Source organism: Anolis carolinensis, chromosome 5, assembly GCF_035594765.1.
Source record: "Anolis carolinensis isolate JA03-04 chromosome 5, rAnoCar3.1.pri, whole genome shotgun sequence".
NCBI classification, from domain to species: domain Eukaryota; kingdom Metazoa; phylum Chordata; class Lepidosauria; order Squamata; family Dactyloidae; genus Anolis; species Anolis carolinensis.
Genome location: NC_085845.1, coordinates 151,595,911 through 151,617,734, shown reverse-complemented (window position 1 = coordinate 151,617,734; position 21,824 = coordinate 151,595,911). Strand labels below are relative to the sequence as shown.

The following is a 21,824-nucleotide window of genomic DNA, read 5'->3' as shown; positions in this document are numbered from 1 at the left end:
AAGTGGTGTATTATTGCCCATGAGAGCGGTAGTAACATCAAGTGTAACAATGGGCCTCCTTACAGGACTGAGGACATTTTGCAAGCTTTATTTTGTTTTTACTATTTGTTTCCTCTATCCTTTCCCCATCGTTGCGAACAATCCACTTTGCAATTTCTTCCACACAGTGGCTTTTCTTCTTCCTGATTACCCCCAAATATGTTTTGATAAGTGCATGACTGTGGCAGACCCAGTCTCTGATCCATGCAGGTTTCTTAGAATATCCTTGCTGAAGTGTAGATAGTTCATGCCAGATTTGCTATGAGACGCCTGAGAAGCTACAACGGTACTGGTTTTGAGCAGGGAAGAACCATGGAACAAAGCCTCTATCTTTTAAATATCTAAGGAGTCTGGGCTATTTTTTAAAAGAATTCCAGACACTTAAACATAACGAGTGTTGCTGAAGTCAGCTAGCTGCTTAAGGAGCAGAGTGGATTCGTCACCTGGCAAGTCGTGCTACCTTTAAAGACAGGAAAATGTAAACCAGGTTTGAAGGCAATAACAGAAGTTTCGTTTGGTTTCATATCAGAAAGGATGTCTTATACAGAGTCTCCACTCCAAAAGGAATCGGACCTAAGCATACATAAGCAAGGCATTTTATCAATTTGGACAGCCATTCAAAAGACCCGCTCCCTTCCTTGATTGGCTCAAGAGCATTCAAGCTAGGATGCAGGCTTTTGGTGACTCCCACTGATGTCAGAGATGAATGAAGTTTCCTTTCTGGCAGGAAGAATGGAGAGCTGTCATTTGTTCCTTTGAAGCTGGAGCTGTTTGGAGTGCCGCCCAGGCTTGGGTATAGTCATATAGTTTGAGGCAATGTCAAGAGTCCACGATGAGATTATGGGAACGTGCAGTAGGTGCCAGCACCAGAGACAAAAACAGAGCTTATGTAAATATACACAACTAGATAGAAAACATATAACACAATACAGATTTCATTGAGGTGCATCTCTTATATTTCTGAATCACCTGAATGGTTTTCTCAGAACCTGATTTTATTTATTTATTTATTTATTTACAGCATTTATATTCCGCCCTTCTCACCCTGAAGGGGACTCAGGGCGGATCACATTGCACACATAAAGGAAAACATTCAATGCCATGACACAGAACAGAGACAGAGACAAGACGCAGGCTGGCCTCGAACTCATGACCTCTTGGTCAGAGTGATTTTGTTGATTTGTTGCAGCTGGCTTGCTTTCCAGCCTGCGCCACAGCCCGGTCCTAAAGAGGATTTCTTGGTGTTTTAAAAAGGATTTCTTGGGGTTTGCCTTGCTTCCCTGAGGGGATTCCCTCTCAGCTGGAAATTGGGTTGGCTTCCTGGATGTGTAACTCCCCAACAGTTTCACAAGTACATACATTAGATTGTTTAAATTTCTTTGGGGCTTGGAAGCTTGTCCATGGTTGCCTACCACCGAGATTCCAGCTCTTGTGTATGCATATGTGAGTTCTCTTCCCTTTTCTATTTATCAGTAATAAATCATATCAATCATAACCATGAATCCAGACACGAAAGAGGTTTCAAAGTATTTTGCCCAAAGGCAAACCTTTACAGGGAGGGGTGTGGGGTTATTCCATTGTCTTAAGGAACACTTGACCTCCTGGGGCTCTTGGAGCAAGGCAGCTGTTTAGATTAATCCTCTCAGGAGTTTCCAAGCTTCAGGTGGTTTTGGAGGTGAAGTCTTGCACAAGATTGGACAGAGATCTTGTGAATTACATGATTGCCAATGTTGTTCTTAATTCTCGAGTTTTTATAATGCTTCTGAAGTGGCTGGTGGCATGTCTGCTATTCTTACATGATTGTTTTTTGGTTGAATTTTGCTTTTTCTCAGGCTGAGCAATGCAGGAAAATGTATCCCCACTGTAAGTAGAATATAAGTTTATTATTTCATATTTGTACTTAGGCTTTTTTGTTCAAACAAAAATTATATTATGTAATGTTTCATAATTTTACTACTTTGAATTAGCCACATATTCCATAGCTTGTCTGTATTAGACTGTATGTAGGAAAGTACTTGTTTTGCTTGTTTTTCCTTTCCTCTTTTTTGGACTATGAGCTTGTAGGAGGTGCCTGGCTTCTTTTAACTGATTTTATATAAGTTACCATGGGAGTCATTTTACCTGAACAACAGGGTAAAATGTTGTAAATAAAATTTAATCGCTGAATAACAGATCTAAACCTGCCTTTGTTTTACTCAGACTATGTTTCAAAGCTCATAAAGAGCTCTGTTCACCTATCTCCCATATATTATTATATGTGTGGCTTTAAATGCAAAAACAAGGCCAGGCCCACAATATTTATACAACTGGCATGTTGGAATCTACATTTTCTGGTTGGCTCCCCACTTTAAATTCAGTGTTTAACTCCTATCTACAGAGCTGCAAAAGATAGACTTTGTTTGAGTTTGTCTGCAATCTTATTCACTCTTATTTGGGAGTAAATCCAATCAGATTAAGTGCGGCTTGCAAGTACATATGCGCACACACTTTCATGCACAATTTCTATCATTATAAAACACAAAGACTTGACAATACAAAGAGCACTCGCCAAAACCTACATTTCAGTCATAATTATAATGAGCCAAGTGATTTTTCTATTTTTGTCACTGCATTGCATTTTGAAAACCAAATACCAGCCGCAATTAAAGTCTCTTAACACAATTTGCAGTTTGCTGATCAGTCATTTAAGCTAGCACTCCAAGTATATTTAAACCCTTTTTATGACAGGGACTCCTTGCTATTCCAGGGTGAAAAATGACTTAGTTTCCTAGCCTCATGCATCACTTGGTTTGCTTAGAAAAATGGCTGAACTTCTTGTGTAAACTGTATATTTATGGCCTAACATCTACACAGTGCCTTGGGGCTTTAAAGAGATTTTTTTCCCAAAGAACAATTTGGAGAAAAGCCATGCTATAACATAACATCAACTGAACAATAGAATGTGGACAGCTTAAGTCAGCACGCTATGGTTTCAGTAGTCATTCAAGTAAGAATTCAAGCTCTTGTTCTTTGAGTAAAGAAGGGAAGGCTGTACAATGATATGGAAGAAATCTGGGGGCATTTGATTTTTACAGTTGCTTTTCATGGGATGTATTCTTGAATGTAATGAAACCGAGGGGGAATTTTCTATGTGTCGGCAGTGCATGTACGGAAAAAGGGGTCAAGTCAAAGCATAATGCATTTGTTAATAGAATTCTAGGCTGTATATTATCCAGATCAAGGAAAGTAAAAGTACTACTGCATTGCTCACATCTCGCCATCTTGATTATAGTAAATTGACAAATAATTGGGCAATAAATGGGTAAATGAAGATTTTAAAAAAGAAATTTGTGACTACAAATCTTGTTCTGCCTTTCAAAAATCATATAATTGAGAAAGTACGAGGAAGTGGGAAAATAGTTATGTCTCATTTTGAAGGTGGAAACAGATAAGAGTTCAATGAGATTTTGGGTAGGAGTAGGTCTTGACTAAAGAAAACAGTTCTACACACAAATGTCACCAACTAACACTTATTAATAGGGATCGACATCTCACATGAAACATATAAAATTAACTGAGCTATTTTTCCTTGATTGTTAGAAGAGTCAGGCATTCTCAGCATGTCATACAGCCCCTAACAGCTCCCATTACCTCTGCCCTGAAACTGAAAATGTGTGTCGTCATGTTTCGGGTTGACTTATGGAAGCCACATGGATTTCATAGGGTTTCATAAGCAAGGAATAATGAAGTATTCCTTAAAAATTGAAAGCTATTACAATCTGTTCTCAGTGAAGCCCTTAGGGCTTGTTTCTTAAAGAGAAATATGAGTGTAGCCATGGAAGTTTATAGAAATCCATGCAGCTGCTGTCTCTGAATCCTGCACGAGACTTGTGATTTTGCTGCCTGCTACAGGGTTTTGCTTGCATTTGTTATCCATAGCTTTTGCATAAAACAAATAGTCCACTTGGTAGTGCCACCACTAGACATTTTAATATGTGTGTTGTGTGCCTTACGTCATTTCCAAGTTATGGAGCTCCTGAGGCTAACCTATCAAAGGTAGGCAACATTTAACTCATTAAGGATGCTCAATTCGGCTGGGGATCCCAGGCTAATTACTGAAACAGTCCACACAATGATTATATCTCAAATATTTCAAAAGGCAGAGGAATGAGAGACCAAATAGCCAATATCCTCTGGATAATGGAGGAAGGTAGGGAGTTTCAGAAAAACATCTATTTCTATTTTATTGACTATTCTAAAGCCTTTGACTGTGGATCATAATAAATAGTGGCATGTTCTTGGTGATATGGGGATACCAAGTTACCTTGTCTGTCTCTTGAGGAATCTGTATAACTACCAAGTAGCAACAGTAAGAACAGACCATGGAACAACAGACTGGTTCAAGACTGGGAAAGGAGTACAGCAGGAGTACACCCTACCTATTCAACTTGTATGCAGAACACATCATACTATGTACGGGGCTTGATGAATCCATGGCTGGAGTTAAAATTGCTGGAAGAAATATTAACAACCTTGGATGTGTGGATGATATCATTTTGATGGCTGAAAGCAAGGAGGAGCTGAGCAGCCTTATCACCAAGGTGAAAGAAGACAGTCCAAAAGCTGAGTTGCAGTAAACATAAAAAACACAAAGATTATGGCAACCTGACAGATTGATAACTGGCAAATAGAGGAAGAAAACATGGAGGCAGTGACAGATTTTATATTTCTAAGGGCGAAGATTACTGACGCAGACTGCAGCCAGGAAGACAGAAGACATTTACTTCTTGGAAGGAGAGCAATGACCAATCTCGATAAAATAGTGAAGGGTAGAGACATCACACTGGCAAAGAAGGTCCGCATAGTCAAAACAATGGTATTCCCTATAGTAGCCTATGGATGTGAGAGCTGGACCATAAGGAAGGCTGAGCGAAGGAAGATGAATGCTTCTGAATTGTGGTGTTGGAGGAAAATTCTGAGAATGCCTTGGACTGCAAGTAGATCCAATCAGTCCATACTCCAGGAAATAATGCCCGACTGCTCACTGGAGGGAAAAATATTAGAAGCAAAGCTGAAGTACTTCGACCACATAATGAAAAGACAGGAAAGCTTAGAGAAGAGAATGATACTGGGGAAAATGGAAGGAAAAAGGAAGAAGGGCCAACCAAGGGCAAGAGGGATGGATTGTATCCTTGAAGTGACTGGCTTGACCTTGAAAGAGTTGGGGGTGGCAACAGCCAACAGGGAGTTCTGGCATGGGCTGGTCAAGCATCGGAAGCGACTGAACAAATAAACAACAATAATTCCAAAAGGTTTCAGAAGTGTTCTTTGAGATTTGAATGCCCCTGGGGCTTTTTATCTTCTAGATTCTTAACGCTTCAGTATTAAGGGGTAACCTCAGGTAGTCTTAAATTCTTGTCAATGCAGTTAACAGTCTCTTAATATGTGAAATAGCATTGATTCCCATGTGTTGTCTAAGTCAGGAAAAAAATTGAATAAAAGGTGGCACATCCTTGGAGGTGAAACCTTTAGTTGCATATTTCTTTGCATCAGGTTCATCACTGAAGTCACACCCTTTTTAATAATATATAATCAACACAAGACAGATCCCATCGTGCCAAAAATGTATAAAGCTTTTAGCCTTGCTCGTGCTCCAGTTATTTAACACAGTCATTTTTAGACACAGATGTTTGCCTGCACTATAAATGCAAAATATGCAAAGCCCTGATGTAATCACATTCACTCTTAACTATCATGACAGTTTCTCATTAATTGTTCTAAGCAAACCTCTCTTCAACCACTCAAGCATATCCCTCCCCCTGGTCCTCCACACTCCACAGTTAGTTCCTAAAATGCTGCAACTCCCAGCACAGACACGTGGTTATTATAATTCTATATTTTATGTGACAGGTTTGACCGATGTGGTCCATTTGTTCCCCCTCTGGCATATTATCTCCCATATGTGGAATAAATTATTTCCTCTGTTCTAAAGCTTTTCAGTATTAGGATGAAGCATTGTGAGTGATATTTGCTGGACTGTGTTCTAAAGTACATTTCTCCCATGAAATCTGAGTATTTATAATCCTTAATTGTGTTTTCTCTCCATAAAGGAAGTGACAGTCTTTTCATGACATTTGTCTATTTTAAGGACTTTGATCCCACTTTTCACAACATTCAGGGTGCAGCCCTGTGGCCACAACATGCCAACTGAGCCTTATAGATCAGTAAGTATCATTTGGCAAGCAAAATGCCAACAGAGGCTGTCTGCCATCAGTCCTTAGACCAACTCACTACATTTGTTAGTGTCATTGTGTGCCTTCAAGTCATTTCCAACTTATGGCAACCCTTAGGTCAACCTGTCATGAGGTTTTATGGGGCTGAGAATGTGTGTGTTTTTATGGCCAACAGGGAATTGAACCTTGGTCTCCAGAATCAAAGTCCAGTTCCAAACCCACTACACCATAATGGCTCACTGACCTGCATTACAATACCACAGCATTGTCTTTAGTCATGGTCCTATTCCTGCTGACAGCCCAGCCTAACAGGAGCTCAATGACGGCATCATAAGATAATTACCCTTTAAGTGCTGACTGCACATCCCTACAGGTAAGCACTTTCAAATAAATGTCTATTCATGTGAAAATACTGTGATCACGTTACTGCAAAACATGGCTGCTAGGTTGGTGGTCATGAAATCCTCTAGGTCACTACTTCTTAAATTGTGGGTCTTGACCCCTTATCTCAATGTTGGGGTCCTGAAAAACTTGGCAATAGTAAAAGGTTCTCAACACTACCTAAACACTTATATGAATTTGTTAGCAACAAAATACAGTGTTGACAGTAAACTATGCAGAAAATGCTTCAGCTGTACTTCCTAAAAAAAATAGTCTGTTTAGCAAGCCCTGCAAATGTTGATTTATTATAAGTAAATGTTTGATTTTATACCTATTTTATAAATCTAGATATCTAAGGCTACACAAAAATTCTTAGGAGGAAAGGGGTCACGAGTAGAAAAAGTTTAAGAAGCCCTGCTCTAGATATTATTGGACTGACATTCGTATCTTCTGGAAAATACCTGCTTAGTCCTGCTTCTTCCACAGAGATCCTTAGTTGCAGTCTTGCTGTTAAATTGACTCCGCTTCTAAAGAACATTTATTTATTTATTTATTTATTTGCAGTATTCATATTCCGCCCTTCCCACCCCGAAGGGGACTCAGGGTGGATCACATTATATACCTATAGGGCAAACATTCAATGCCCATAAACACATAGAACCGAGACAGAGACAGACACAGAGGCAATTTAACCTTCTCCTGAGGGGAAGTTTGATTCTGGCCACAGGGGGGAGCAGCTACTTCATCATCCACTGTGATGGCGCTTCCTCATTCCAACGTCGTAAATTTGTTAAATTTGCCTCCCCACTTTATAAGTGGAACCTTATTTCCTACTTGATAAATGCAACTATCTTTCGGGTTGCTAGGTCAGCAACGAGCAGGGGCTATTTTTTAATTGACGGGTGCTCACCCCAGCACGGGCTGGCCTCGAATTCATGACCTCATGGTCAGAGTGATTTATTACAGCAGGCTGCTCACCAGCCTGCGCCACAGCCTAGCCTATGTGCTCAAGAACTGCTTGTTGATGTTATAGCAGATAACTTCTAAAATCAAGAGACAATTGTGGATTCATTTCACTGAGGGCCTGTCCAGACAGGCCAATAAACTGCGACCTGTCTCAGTTTTACTGGACGCAGCCAAATGATGCCTCCGGTAAAACCAAATGAATTCTGAACAAACTAGGGTTTCAAATTAATTTGGTTTTACAAGAGGCGTTGTTTGGATGCCTCCGGTAAAACCGAGACAGGTCCCAGTTTTTGAGCCTCTCTGGATGGGTTTCCCTGATTGTTCAGAATTAATTAAACACCTGGTAAGATCCGGATCATATGGTAAGATCACATCTGACTAAGTGTGGGTCCTGTGCAGATTGGACCCAGGGAGCATGTCACATGATTCCCAGGCACAATTCACACAGCCACTTTTTAAAACCCACTTTGGTGCAGATTTTGGTCCTGTGTGGAAGCGCCCTGAAATTCTGTCTTCTGATTCACCTTACAAACTTTTGCCTTAGAAGCTCTCTCTCTCCTGTGTGCATATTGTTCTGAGCTTGAAGGGATACCAGGATTCAAGAACATGACATTCATTTTGCACGTCTATTCTGTCTCCTGCTCATGCACTTAAGCATTTCTAAAGCAATCCTGACAGGCATAGAGCATAAACATTCCAGCCGTATAGCTGTCTGGTTCCTTCTCAGTAGCAGGTAAGTCCCATGGGTTCATTGCTCTGGCTGTTTAACTCCATGGAGGAAGGTAAAGAAGGAAGGAAGAAAGGTGACTGAGTAGCTGTGACTGCCTCTTGTACCTATGTGGTTTGTGAGAGAAGGAGGGACAGGGCAGCTCTCTTACTCTTGTAAAATACAAGTGGAAATTTTTTTTTACCCACTGCCCAGTCACCTACTTGCCTCTTTCTCTGTAGCAACAATTCAGCTATGCCACTGTCAGATGAGGATCTTCTGGAGAATAGATAATAGCAAAATGAGATATACATATATATATGCAATGACATATATATGCAATACATATATATGCAATGATGCTGGGCTCATTTGCTTGATTCCAGTTTAAACATTATCTTGGAACAAATCTTTCTGTATCTTTAGCACTATTTATCATGTTGCTCACTCAATGATAATGTAGTAGTAATTTGTTATCAGTAGTAGTAATAATAATAATAATAATAATAATAATAATAATAACAACTTTATTTTTATACCCCGCCCCATCTCCCCTAAGGGACTCGGGGCGGCTTACATGGGGCCTAGCCCGATAAAACAATCACATATCAAAAACACAGCAATAAAACAATTATACCAATAAAAACATCAATATCAGTAAAAACAATCGTTAAAATCGACATGAAACATACAATATTAAAACAGGAGACTAATTCAGTACAGTTCTGCTCAGGCCTAAATATGTTCCTCTGGGTGTTTTGGACTTCTTCTCCCAGAATTCCTGGCTACTGGATAAGCTGGCTATTCCTTCTGGGAGTTGGAATCCCAAACACTTGGAGGGCCACAAGTTTGACACCTCTATCCTAAAAGCAACAATCCTAAACTAAGCAGGGTCAGTGCTGGTCCGAACTTGGTTAGGAGACCACTAAGGAATACAGGTGTTGTCGGTTACAATTCATAGAAAGGAACCAGCAAAACTACCACTAGGTATTCCTTGTCCAAGAAAACCCTCGTGGGGTTTCTGTAAGTCAACAGACAGGTATAAACACACACATATTTTCTGCTTAGAACTTACTCAGTGGAAAACAAATTGCATTGTTCTTAAACAGCTTCTAAGCACAACATATTTCATTATCTTACTGACTCCTGAGTGTCTCCTCCATACCCAAGTATAAATGTGTATATGTTTTGAGATACATGTACATAATGGATCTTACAATTATGTATTGGCATCAGCATGCCTTAGCAGATATTCACACCAGTTCTGTTTCTCAGAGGAATGTTTATTTAGCACACAGGAATAAAAAAGCATACAATGATGGCACTTCAGGGAACCACTTATTTGCCAGAGACATCCTGTCACAAAAAGTAACTGAATTGCAATGAGAAATTAATTAGCTCAGAACTAGCAGAGAATACACAGTAAACACATAAGGCAGAAAAACAAATGAATAAAATATAAATCCATGCACTAGGTTTGAATATGAAGACACTCATTACTAGAGCACACCCTCTGTGTTTTAACTACAAGCAACTTAGCTGGGAAAGCTACAAGGTACTATAGCTTCAGGGGGACTATTAGAGTCTGAGCTATTCAAATTGGGGGGTTCTGTAATCTCCTAAAAAGAACAGGCAAAGAGGCATGTGGAAGGAGAATTGTGAAGAAAAACAGGACCAGAAAAGCAGTTTATATTAGGCATGGACTGCACAGTAGGTTGCATGAGGTTAATATGGAAAGATGATATGATGTGACATAACTTTTGTTGTTGTTTATGTGCATTCAAGTAACACAGCAATATCTCATTTAATCAAGCCTCTAAAGGAAGCTTCTTTTTCTAGAGTCTTTTTATGGGAGCTCGGCCCCTCTTTCTTGTCTTTTGTCTAGCTTGAGGAATTGTTTTGTTTTGTTGTGGTTTTGCAGCATCAGCCTTGGGATAATGGTGAAGAAGTGTTAGAGGAATACATAATTTCAATGATGAGCTGCAGCAATATGCCTGCAGTAAAAAATACAATGAAGCTGGACCTCAGAAAAAAATGAGATTGTATTCTAGGTGATCCTTCTGCAGCTGTATGTATATATAGCAGACAAGGTAAGTAGCTGCCTCCCGAATCACTTACTGAACGTGTGTGAAGAGCAATACACAAAGAAAGCCTTCAAGTGTTCTCTAAAAGATTCAGAATGTTTTTGTTAGTTATACAAGGCATACCTGGCCTGGTTGTTTCATTTCTTATGTGCACGTTAGTTTTGAATTAAAAATGTGAAACACATTTGAAGTCTAAATTTAAATGCTACGGACAGTAGATAGCAAGGATTCGTGCCCAGTGAGCCCAGCTAACTGCCAATATTCCCAAACAGAGTAAGATTCACCAGCATGAAGACAAGCAACAGAGGCACTTTTATTACGATCTGCAGAAAGGATGCTATGTACAGCACGGATGCCACAAATGTACAACCATAGCATACAAGGTACAGGTTTCAGGTTTTATACACTTGATATCCATTCAAGTTTCCCACTCCACCTGCTCTTGTCTCTGATTGGCTGACAGAGGGGCTGGCCTGAAGCAGTGCCTTGATTGACTGGCACTGTGATGACATCACTGGCTTCAGGTGGGGATTCCCTGGTAGGAGGGAGGAGATGGAGGGGGGATGGCTCTGGGCGGACCAATCAGCTGTTGTGGGTGGCAAGCCCCATGAAAACCTATTGTTTTAATCAGGAAATATAATTGGATTTTGGATTGGTGTAGATTGTCTTACGGGTTTTCCTGATAGCAAGCCTATTTCCCTGTGATAGGCTTGCCTCAGGGTCATCATAAGTCAGAAATAACTTAAAAAGACATAATAACAAAGAACCTGGCTGCAATCCTTTCCATTTTTTCATTAGAAACAAAGCAGCATTATGTAGCTGAACTTCCAACCAATCACTGTGCTAAGTATAGAATTAATCCTTCTTTCCACTCACTTAAACACATGATAGGGGGTACTATTGTGTAAGGAAATGAAAATAGATACCCAAAGTAGATTTGACTTCAGATATACTTTTCCAGAAATTCCATTAGAGAGATTTGGACTTTGGAGGGAACTTATACTGTTGCTGTAAGAAACAAGTCTTGAAAAATACTGTGGTTTTGCAATTCAATTCAGTAAAGAGTCAAGCAGCCAGAACTGGCTGATCCAGCAAGGAAGGTTAATGAAGCTTTCTGGCAAAGACCAGTTTTGCACAAGGAAAACAGGTTTCATGAAAGCAAAGCGATTTCATTGAAATGTCAATGACCAGTAGTCTATAGGATGCAGAGAACTTGGTAGTAGCAATGAGATTTGGAAACTGAGGGTTGGAAGCCTTTTGTTTTTTCCAAGAAAAAGAAAGGAAAGAAATGCACTTTAACTGAGTATACCATTACTTCTGAAGGACAAAAATAATGACCATATCACTAGCTGGGATGAATGATGATTTCGACAAAGCTGATTGCATGGCTCAAAAGTCCAACTACACAGGATCATTCTCTCATGCTACACCAGAGGCTGAGTGACCTTTACGGTTGGAGAAGTTATTGGAGTAAGCAATTCTGTGCAATGGGTATAGTGCATGTATTTATATTTATTGCCTGATTAATGATCCTTAAGTATATTTCCATTTTTCTAGGACAGTGGTTCTCAACCTGTGGGTCCCCAGGTATTTTGGCCTACAACTCCTAGAAATCCCAGCCAGTTTACCAGTTGTTAGGATTTCTGGGAGTTGAAGGCAAACACATCTGGGGACCCACAGGTTGAGAATCATTGTTCTAGGAGGAATGCACTTCTGATATTCTGATTCTTTTTCAGGAGCCTTCATTTGTATTGTAGCGGAACCTTCGTGCTACGGTTCTTGTTGGCGCAGTGGAGGAATTTTGAAGACGGACAACTGAAGGAATTTCCCAGAAAGCAGTTTTATTTCGCTAATGGCCACTAGGGGTCCCCCTAGCACAAAGTAAGTGCTTCTCCAGGGGAACCGGCCAGTGGCATGCTGAGTGAACATTTATACACACTACAGGGTTCGGGTTATGCCCGCCCACAAGCAAATTCATTGGCTTAGAGTTGTGACGCTGCCCAATCTGTGCTGACCAGCAGGCCGGCTGCACCCTTTTTGTGCCGTGCTCACAAATCTTTCAGAGCGCCTGCGTACGCATGCTCTGTTTGTTTATCCTTAGCTTTCATTTCTTCAGAAACACATGATTTCCCAGAAGTCACATGTTTCTGTGAGTTTATGCACCCGGGTCGCTAGCTGTCGCCATCTCTGCCCATATATGGTATTTCCTGGGGTTCCTTAACCCCCCCCGCCTCACTCCCCCATTTTCTTTTTGCGAAGCGCATGTACAAAAGCTGAAGCAAAGCATTATGGTTCCATCCAATCCCGCTTGGCTTGGAGTATGGCTATCTTTTTTTCAGGTAAAGATTGTGTGACACACCTAGTACACATTTGCATCATTATTGGAGTGCAACACATAACTATGAGAACAATGAACAATCCTAAAATCCCTACCAACAATATGTTCTTCAACCATTCTATTGAGGGTAACCAGCTAGTCACCCAGGAGAAGGGAGACCAACCTTCTATCTCCTGGACATTATTGTAAATTAACTTTTGTAATGACTCGATGTCATCTTCAATAGTATTATTCAAGTTATGAAATTTCACTACACAACGTCCTCTAACCATGGCGCATAACCCCCCCCTGGCCGCCAGTAGGTAGTCAAGGGCCAACTTATGCTGTAGGGCCATCTGGCTGATTTCTTCTACTTCAGACTGGATTTCCCGGAAAATTTTACCAGTGGCATTTATGGACTTTTCAAGGCGGCAAGTCAGGCCTAGAACACTTCTACGGTTTGCTTGAGCTACAATCCCTGGGTAAGCACCCAGTGTCAACAAGCCTGTGATCAGGCCTCCTCCTACACGGGAGGCTTCTGAACCTGACAGGGCCTTGTTGATAATGACCTCATCCGAGCATTCTGGTCCTAGAGGGCCTGTTTGCACAATGTCCCGTTTCAGGCGCTGATGCCCTTTGTGTAAGACCTGAACTGGGAATGTCAAATAACCCACACCGACACACTGGTAGTTGCCGGGGTGATAATTTGTGGCCCATTTATCAAAGAAAAACCATAGATTTGGATCCCTAATTTGCCATAACGGACAGAGGCTTTTACCTAGGCTCAGTTGGGTTAATTGTTGCAGTATGTTCATATAAGATTTTAGGCCCTCAATAGAATCATTCACACTAAATGTGGGATAATCTGGATACATGCTAGCCCACTCGGTTGCGGTTAGATTTAATCGTGAGACATAAGATGTATTAAATCGTCCATGTAGATAGAACCGGTCTCGACAATGGGAATAATTGCCTAATCGGGAAAAGAACGCCTGCCTAGTTCCCCAGTGTTTCCACTCAGAATTCCATATTCCCGATCCTCCACAACAGAAGCACAAACCCCTGGTGGAGGTATGGTATCTAAACCGTCGAAACCGAGTTTTATTTATCCTTTGCGGTATGCTAGAAAACACGGTAGGTGGACCCTCCTGAGCCTTGGACAATCCCTCCAACACAATCTGTGGTTCATCAATTAAATCGGGAAGAAATGAAAAATCTCCTACGGTGAGGGGGTGTTCATATATTAATGCTACCTCTTTCCCGTGCTGCTCAAACATATAATTGGCATGTTCTTTTATCCAATTCCCATGTGCTCTTTTTCCAAAAGAGAGAATAAAACTCAGCACAAATAATATACCAAACACAGTGCGCTTTCCTCCCCTCCTCATAGCTTGTCTCCCACTTTTTCCTCTCAAAATGTCTAGCCACCATCTCCCGGAGAGCGCCTTTGTTGGGCCATGCTGCGACATACTTGACCACCGACGCTCCGTTGCACCCGAAGGGATCAGCTTCATGGCCTTGTTGACCCCTTAGGGAGTTGCCGGATGATCCTGAGTCTCAGGTCCTCACCAGGAACTCGCTCCGTCCGCCACTCCTCAGGTGCTAGTTTTACACGGGTGTAATGTATCCACGGCTTAATCTCCTTCACCTTCACTGCAGTGGGGGTAGACAGGAGCACAACATAGGGTCCTCGCCACTTGGGTCCCAATGGCTCAATCTTCCAATCCTTGACCAGAACCTCGTCACCTGGTGAAAAACAATGTAGAGGTGTGGTAGGGAATGGTGGGTTCAATTCAGAAATGTATTTTTCTAACTGCTGCATTTGTCTGCCCAAAGCCTGAACCTGGGCCAATGTCTGTTTCTCTCCTATGAGGTGCTGCTCAGCTCCTGTCTCTAAGGCTCCCTTCAAGTTCAAAGGGGGTCGTCCATAGAGTCTTTCAAAAGGGGAGAGTCCTGTCCGTTTGTGTGGTGTACATCTGATTCCTAATAATGCCATGGGCAAAACCACCGTCCACGGCAATCCTGTCTCTTGGCAAAGTTTCCCAAGCTGAGCCTTTAATGTCCTATTCATTCTTTCCACTTTTCCAGAAGATTGGGGTCTATATGCACAATGTAACTTCCATTTTATGCCCAAAATTCTACATAATCCTTGCACAGCCTGTTGAATATATGCGGGGCCATTATCTGATCCAATTTCTAAGGGTATGCCAAATCTGGGAATAACATCTTTCATTAGAGCTCTTGACACCTCTACAGCCTTCTCAGTTCTTGTAGGGTAAGCTTCCACCCATCCTGTGTATGTGTCCACGAACACCAGTAAATATTTGTATCCTTTGTATGGGGGCATTTCTGTAAAGTCAGTGACTAAAGCTTCAAAGGGTACCCCACCCACATGTTGGACTCCTGGTGGCTTGAGGGGTCCTTCTCTGGGGTTATTTTTGATACATGTCCAGCATCTTCGGGCTGCTGCTGCCGTTAGGCTATGTAATCCATCGATATACAACTGTCGTCCTAGCAGATTTGCCAATGCCATTTTTCCTAAATGTGTGTTTTGGTGCATGTGTTGGACTAAGTGCCATGCCAAGTCCTTAGGGACGTAGACACGGGCGTCTGGCATCACTATGAGTTCTCCTGACCACTGACCCTTCTCCTTTAAGGCCCATTCTTCTTCCTCTGGTGTATATGTAATGTTATGTTCAGTTAATTCTACCTGTAGGGCCATTACCTGATGTTCAATATAGGGCAGCCTAGCTGCCTCTTTGGCTGCCAGATCAGCCTGCCTATTTCCTTGCACTACGGGATCGTCTCCACGTTGGTGCCCTTTACAATGCATCACAGCCACCTGCCTTGGCTTCCAAACCGCCTCCAGGAGATCCACAATCTCTCCAGCATGTTTCACGCACTTTCCTCCAGACGTGAGGAGCCCGCGCTCCTTGTACAGTGCTCCATGTGCGTGGAGGGTGGTGAAGGCATATTTTGAGTCTGTGTAGACGTTAACCCGCTTTCCGCTTGACAATTCCAACGCTCGGGTCAGGGCAATCAATTCGGCCTTCTGGGCAGACGTCCCCGGGGGCAGTGACTCTGCTTCCAGCGTCTCTCCCCCCCACCGAACAACCGCATAACCTGAGTGTCTTTGATTATTTTCCATAAAGGAGCTTCCATCTGTGAACAGAGTGTCGTCCACCTTAGTTAGTGGCACATCCTTCAAATCCGGTCGACTGGAGAATACCTCATCCATCACCTGGGCACACTGATGGATCGTGGTGTCTCCTGGAGTCGGGAGCAAGGTGGCCGGATTCAGAGTGGAGCAAGTCTCCAGGGTCACCAGTGGGTTGTCACACAACAATCCCTCATATTTCATTAACCTCTCACTTGTGAGCCAGCGCGGTCCCTTAATGTCTAACAGTGCCTTAACGCTATGGGGCACCTTAACTGTCAGTGGCTGTCCTAGGGTCAATTTATTCGCTTCTTTGATTAAATCTACTGATGCTGCCACAGCCCTCAGGCAAGGTGGCAATCCACGAGCCACTGTGTCCAATTGCTTTGACAAGTAGGCAATCGGCCTTTGCCATGAACCTAGTGGTTGGGTCAATACTCCAACCGCTGTTCCTTCCCGCTCTGCAGCGAACAGAGTGAATGGTTTTTCCAAATCGGGCAGTCCTAATGCTGGAGATGACATCAATGCTTCTTTTAATGCCTTAAATGCCTGTTGACATTCTTCTGTCCACTCAAATGGATCTTCTCTTCCACCTCTCGTAGCCTGGTACAGTGGCTTAGCCAACACGGCGTAGTTGGGGATCCACTGTCTACAATATCCTGCTGATCCCAAAAATTCCCGCACCTGTCGCCGGGTACTGGGAGTGGGGATGGCACAAACAACTTCCTTTCTTTCAGCTCCTAACATCTTCTTTCCTTCGGTCAGATGGAACCCCAAATATTTCACCGTGGGACAGCACAACTGGGCCTTTTTCTTTGACACTTTGTAACCCTTTTCTTCCAATGTCTTGAGAAATCTCAAAGTATGCTCTTTACAGCCCCCTAGTGTCCGGCAAGCGATAAGCAGGTCATCTGCATATTGAAGCCAAATTCCCTCTTCCTTAGGTATTACAAAATCCTGTAAGTCTTTGGCCAGGGCTTGACCAAAAATGGTCGGGCTGTCCCGGAACCCCTGAGGAAGGCGTGTCCAAACATACTGGGTCCTTTGCCCTGACTGCTGAGATTCCCACTGGAAAGCAAAGATCGGTTGGGATACAGGGGCCAATCGAATGCAAAAGAATGCATCCTTTAAATCCAATACAGTAAACCATTTGGCAAATGCTGGTACTAGACTCATCATGATGTATGGATTTGGCACTACCGGGGTTAGGGGAACGGTGACTTGATTTACAGCCCGCAAATCTTGGACTGGGCGATATTCTCCTTGTCCTCCTGGTTTCTTGACTGGGAGCAGGGGCGTGTTCCATGGGGAACTGCATGGTACCAATATCCCATGCTGCAGGAGTCGCTCTAGATGCTTTCTGATCCCCTGCACTGCCTCTCGACTGACGGGATACTGTGGCTTGCATATGGGCCCCATTCCTCTTTTCACTTCCACCACCACCGGTGGAACATATTTAGCTAATCCTGGAGGATTATCTTCTGCCCACACTAAAGGAGTCTCATGCCATGGCCATTGTATTTCTTCAGTAAAAATCCTAACTTGAAACAGTCTCCATTCCTCTTCCATGGGAAATGATAGCTCCACTTGTCCATTCTTCATGAACTGGACTTGTGCTTGTAATTTTGATAAAATGTCCCTTCCCAATAAAGGGACTGGGCAGTCTGGGAGATATAACATCTTATGCTTGACCTGATGTCCGGCCAGATTGCAGGTGCGTTCCTTAAGGAAGGGGCACTTCTGGGTCTTCCCAGACACCCCTATTACTTTCGTAGTTTCCCGAGTTGGTGGACTAATTTTTGTATTTACTACTGATTTTTCGGCACCTGTGTCCACTAAAAAGTCCAATTGTTGGTCCCCGATTTCAAGTGTGACCATCGGCTCCCCGGGGTCCAACAAAACAAGAGCCTGGCTTCCTCATTCCTCTCCTCCATCCATATCTTCCCATTCTTCTTCCATCACAGCTGCTGCAGCTATCACCTCTCTTGCAGGAAAAGGTACGTAGTTCCCACGCCCTCTTCCCCTTCCTGGGTTTCTTCCTCTCTCAGGCCTTCCTCTTTCTCTCGGTCCTTCCTGACTTCCTTCTCTTCCTTCTCTTCCTTCTGGGCATTCACCTTTCCAGTGTCCAAACTTCTTACATTTAGCACATTGGTCTCGACCTAACCTCCGAGGGGGCCCCCTTCTTCCTCCTTGTCCCCCTCTGGCATATCCTCCTCTTCCTCTCTGTCCACTTGCACTTTGTTCCATCATGGTAACTAATGCTTGGTATTCCTGCTTCTTCTTCCTGTCCTTCTTCTCTTCTTCTACCTGGTCCCTCGCCATATAAACTTGATCTGCGAGTGCCAACAATTCATTCATAGTCTTTCCTAGAAATCCTGGTTGCTTTTGAATCTTTCTCCGGATGTCAGGAGCCGCTTGACTGATAAAAGACTGTTGAATCGCCCTCCTACCGTTTTCATCCTCCAAATTATACGGGCTATACTTTCTATATGCTGCCTCCAGCCTTTCCAAAAAGGCTGTTGGTGACTCAGATTTTTCCTGTACCACTCCCTGAATTTTTACAATGTTGACGGGTCGCGGCGGGCCCCTCTTTACCGCTTCTACCAATATACGCTGGAATCCTCTCAGTCTCTGCAAATGTCCTTCTTCTGCGGTGTCCCATTGGGGATCTATTTCCACAGGAAACCTCTGTGCTCCCCACTCGGCTGCATCACCATCTTGTGGGGCACCAACCTGGGCTATGGCTACCCCATTATTCAACACTGCTCTTCTCTCCTCTGATGTGAACAACATATTCAACAATTGTCTGCAATCTTGCCAGGTGGGATTATGGGTTGCCATAATCCCTTCCAATAGCCTAGCCATAGCTTGGGGTTCTTCACTATAAGGTGGAGTATTATTTTTCCAATTCAAAATGTCACTACTACTGAAAGGCACTACCTGGTATGCTTGAACTATCTCATTCCTGTTGTTTATCACAGGCACCGTTCTCAAGGGCATCTGGAGGGCCGGTCCGGTCGGTGAATCACCAGACCACACCGGAGCTCCATGTCTCCGAGTTTGTGCCGGAGAAGCATCACTGGGCATCCGTTGTGACTTCTTCTTTTCCTTTGTTTCCTCCTGATATTTTTCTAGGCTAGGATAGTGTTTCTTGGCCGCTTCGGTTGACTCCGAAGAGTAGGGTGGGGGTCTCGTTCCTAGTGTGGGGGCTGTTCCCTGGGGTGGGGGGGGCGGTGGCAAGGGTGGCGGCAATAATTCCTGTTGTCTAGCCTGTACACTCAACTGTAAATCTGGGTAGTCCTCCTCATTGGATTGGAAAACTTCCTTCTTTTTCCCCTCCTTCTTCACCACCATACATTTGCCATTCCTGCACAGTCGAACCCAACCTGGATCTTCTCTAACTACCCGTTCCCACGTAGCAATATAGACCCACTGGTTCGGATGATTCACAGCACAATATTCTTCCACTGTTCGGATCAGTTTCAGATCCCACGTTCCTTCTACTTGCCAACCTAAACCAAAATCTGGCCATTCTCCCTGACACAAATTTCTCAGCCTATAATCTCTTAGGTCCCTTGGATTCCCTGCTACGGCTCTGCTAGCAAAAGAGCCAAAATTATCTAAGATGCATTGTAAGGGAGTGGAGCTCTTTGAATTTTTCCCTCCCATCCTGCCTAATAGAGGGGACTGTCCTGGCCTGGGCACCCGGCCACTCACGGCATGCGTCAGGAAACACAAGACAGAACCCCTTTCTACCTCCCTGGGAACTTTTTTTTTTTGTCCCTCCCAGCGCTGGCGTTCCCTTAATATCTCATGCAAACCCCTATACTTGCCAGATTTCTGTAGACGTCGGACCAACCTTCGCCCCTGGGCTTTTTCCCCTGGATCCTTTTCCTCCTAGCCGGTTTCTGTGGAACCTCGCTGATGTTGCAGCTCTCACCGTCAGTCGGCGTTGGCAATCAGAGGCAAGCACCGCAGCCGGTCGTGTAGTATTCAGGGGCCCCTTCTCGTCTCACGGTAGTTGCCTCAGGCCCCCACCGCTGAGTTGAGGCCGTCCCGCCAACGGGATCCGTCTCCAAATCCCCTGGCCCGTCTTATAGGAAAAAATCACGTCGGGGTCACCAGAAAATGTAGCGGAACCTTCGTGCTACGGTTCTTGTTGGCGCAGTGGAGGAATTTTGAAGACGGACAACTGAAGGAATTTCCCAGAAAGCAGTTTTATTTCGCTAATGGCCACTAGGGGTCCCCCTAGCACAAAGTAAGTGCTTCTCCAGGGGAACCGGCCAGTGGCATGCTGAGTGAACATTTATACACACTACAGGGTTCGGGTTATGCCCGCCCACAAGCAAATTCATTGGCTTAGAGTTGTGACGCTGCCCAATCTGTGCTGACCAGCAGGCCGGCTGCACCCTTTTTGTGCCGTGCTCACAAATCTTTCAGAGCGCCTGCGTACGCATGCTCTGTTTGTTTATCCTTAGCTTTCATTTCTTCAGAAACACATGATTTCCCAGAAGTCACATGTTTCTGTGAGTTTATGCACCCGGGTCGCTAGCTGTCGCCATCTCTGCCCATATATGGTATTTCCTGGGGTTCCTTAACCCCCCCCGCCTCAGTATTACCAGGCCTCCATAATTGTCCACATGGATGAAGTACCATATTTCACCAAATCTAAGGTGCACCTTTTTCCCATTTTAGGGGTTCCAAAAACGGGTGCATCTTAGATTCAGTAGTGCCTTACATTCACCGATGTTGGGATTTAGAGAGGAGCAGAGGGAGGAAGAGCTCCAACCCCAAATGACTCCAGTTTTTAAAACAACAACAACAGTCTTACTGCCCAGAAAGAGGGAGAAGGAATATGACTGAGTTAAGCACCATTTCCTGCTTCTGCTACCTGTCCCCAACAAGCCTATAGACTTAGTAAAAAAGACTTGTGCAGACAAAACGGCTTCTGAGTTTCTTTGCATCTTCATGACTCTTTTTTTTACTAAATCTGTAGGCCCGTCGTGCATAAAGAGAAAATTCTAAAATATATTGTGCATGTTTACAGTCTTTTAAAATATACTAAGAATTTTAAGAAAATTAGTTTTTTTTTAAACTCGAAGCTTCAAAAAGGGATGTGTGCCTTACATTCAATGACACCTTCGATTTGTGAAATATGGTATATGATATTATAAATACCTGCTGCATGATCTTAGAGTTACCAAGATGCAGCGAGCTGCATTATCTTAGGGTTACATATTGCAACAGGCAGCCAACATAATAATAGCACTGATGAGCATGGTGGGGGAAAAAATCAAACATCAGAAAGGAACAAAATACGTACTAATTTCAGATTTTGTTACACTTAGCCTGATGAAGCACTCAGGGTCCCAAATTCACAGCTGTGCTGAATTATGCATCAGTGGTAATTGACTACAAAAAATTAGATGGCCTCTAGCATTTTATTCCCCAAATACACAGCACATGGAAGTGATAGCTTTCACCTGAACCCAGACAGCAGTTATTTTTCTATAGGTTTGGGAATGCATGGGAGGAAAAAGAATCCTAGTTGAATAATATAATGCCAAGACCAGAATGCTCCTGTCTGATTGGCATAATGTCAAACCAGGGAGGATAATATGTTAAATAGAAACACAAGGGTTATCTTCAAATCTAAATTTGAAAAAAAGTAGCAAGGACTCTATATAATACAGATATTAAAAATGTAAAATTTAAGGTGAATTTCAGCTTGCATTATTCTTTCTGCAGTGTGCCACACACATCTTTTCCACTAATACTATCCCACGTCCAAGGCAACCAAAAAAAAGACTACACATGACTTGAAAGGAATAAAAGAGACCAACTAAGTTTGGACCCAAACAGTAAATGCAGCGGTATGTTGTTTAGTTACTAGATAAAATTGTAAGTAATGCACATGTATAGCAATTTTCTTTATTATTTAGGAAGCAAAAACATTAACATA

The 21,824-nt window shown here is 43.0% G+C and overlaps 1 long non-coding RNA gene across 1 annotated transcript; it reads left to right on the top strand.

Annotated features, from left to right (window-relative positions):
- The first annotated feature begins 1,663 nt into the window (after positions 1-1,663).
- Positions 1,664-20,816, top strand: LOC103279815 (uncharacterized). The gene is made up of 5 exons (XR_010006744.1): positions 1,664-1,902; positions 6,427-6,624; positions 10,226-10,394; positions 10,661-10,771; positions 20,558-20,816. It is a non-coding gene; the product is annotated as an uncharacterized LOC103279815 (long non-coding RNA).
- The last annotated feature ends 1,008 nt before the right edge of the window (positions 20,817-21,824 follow it).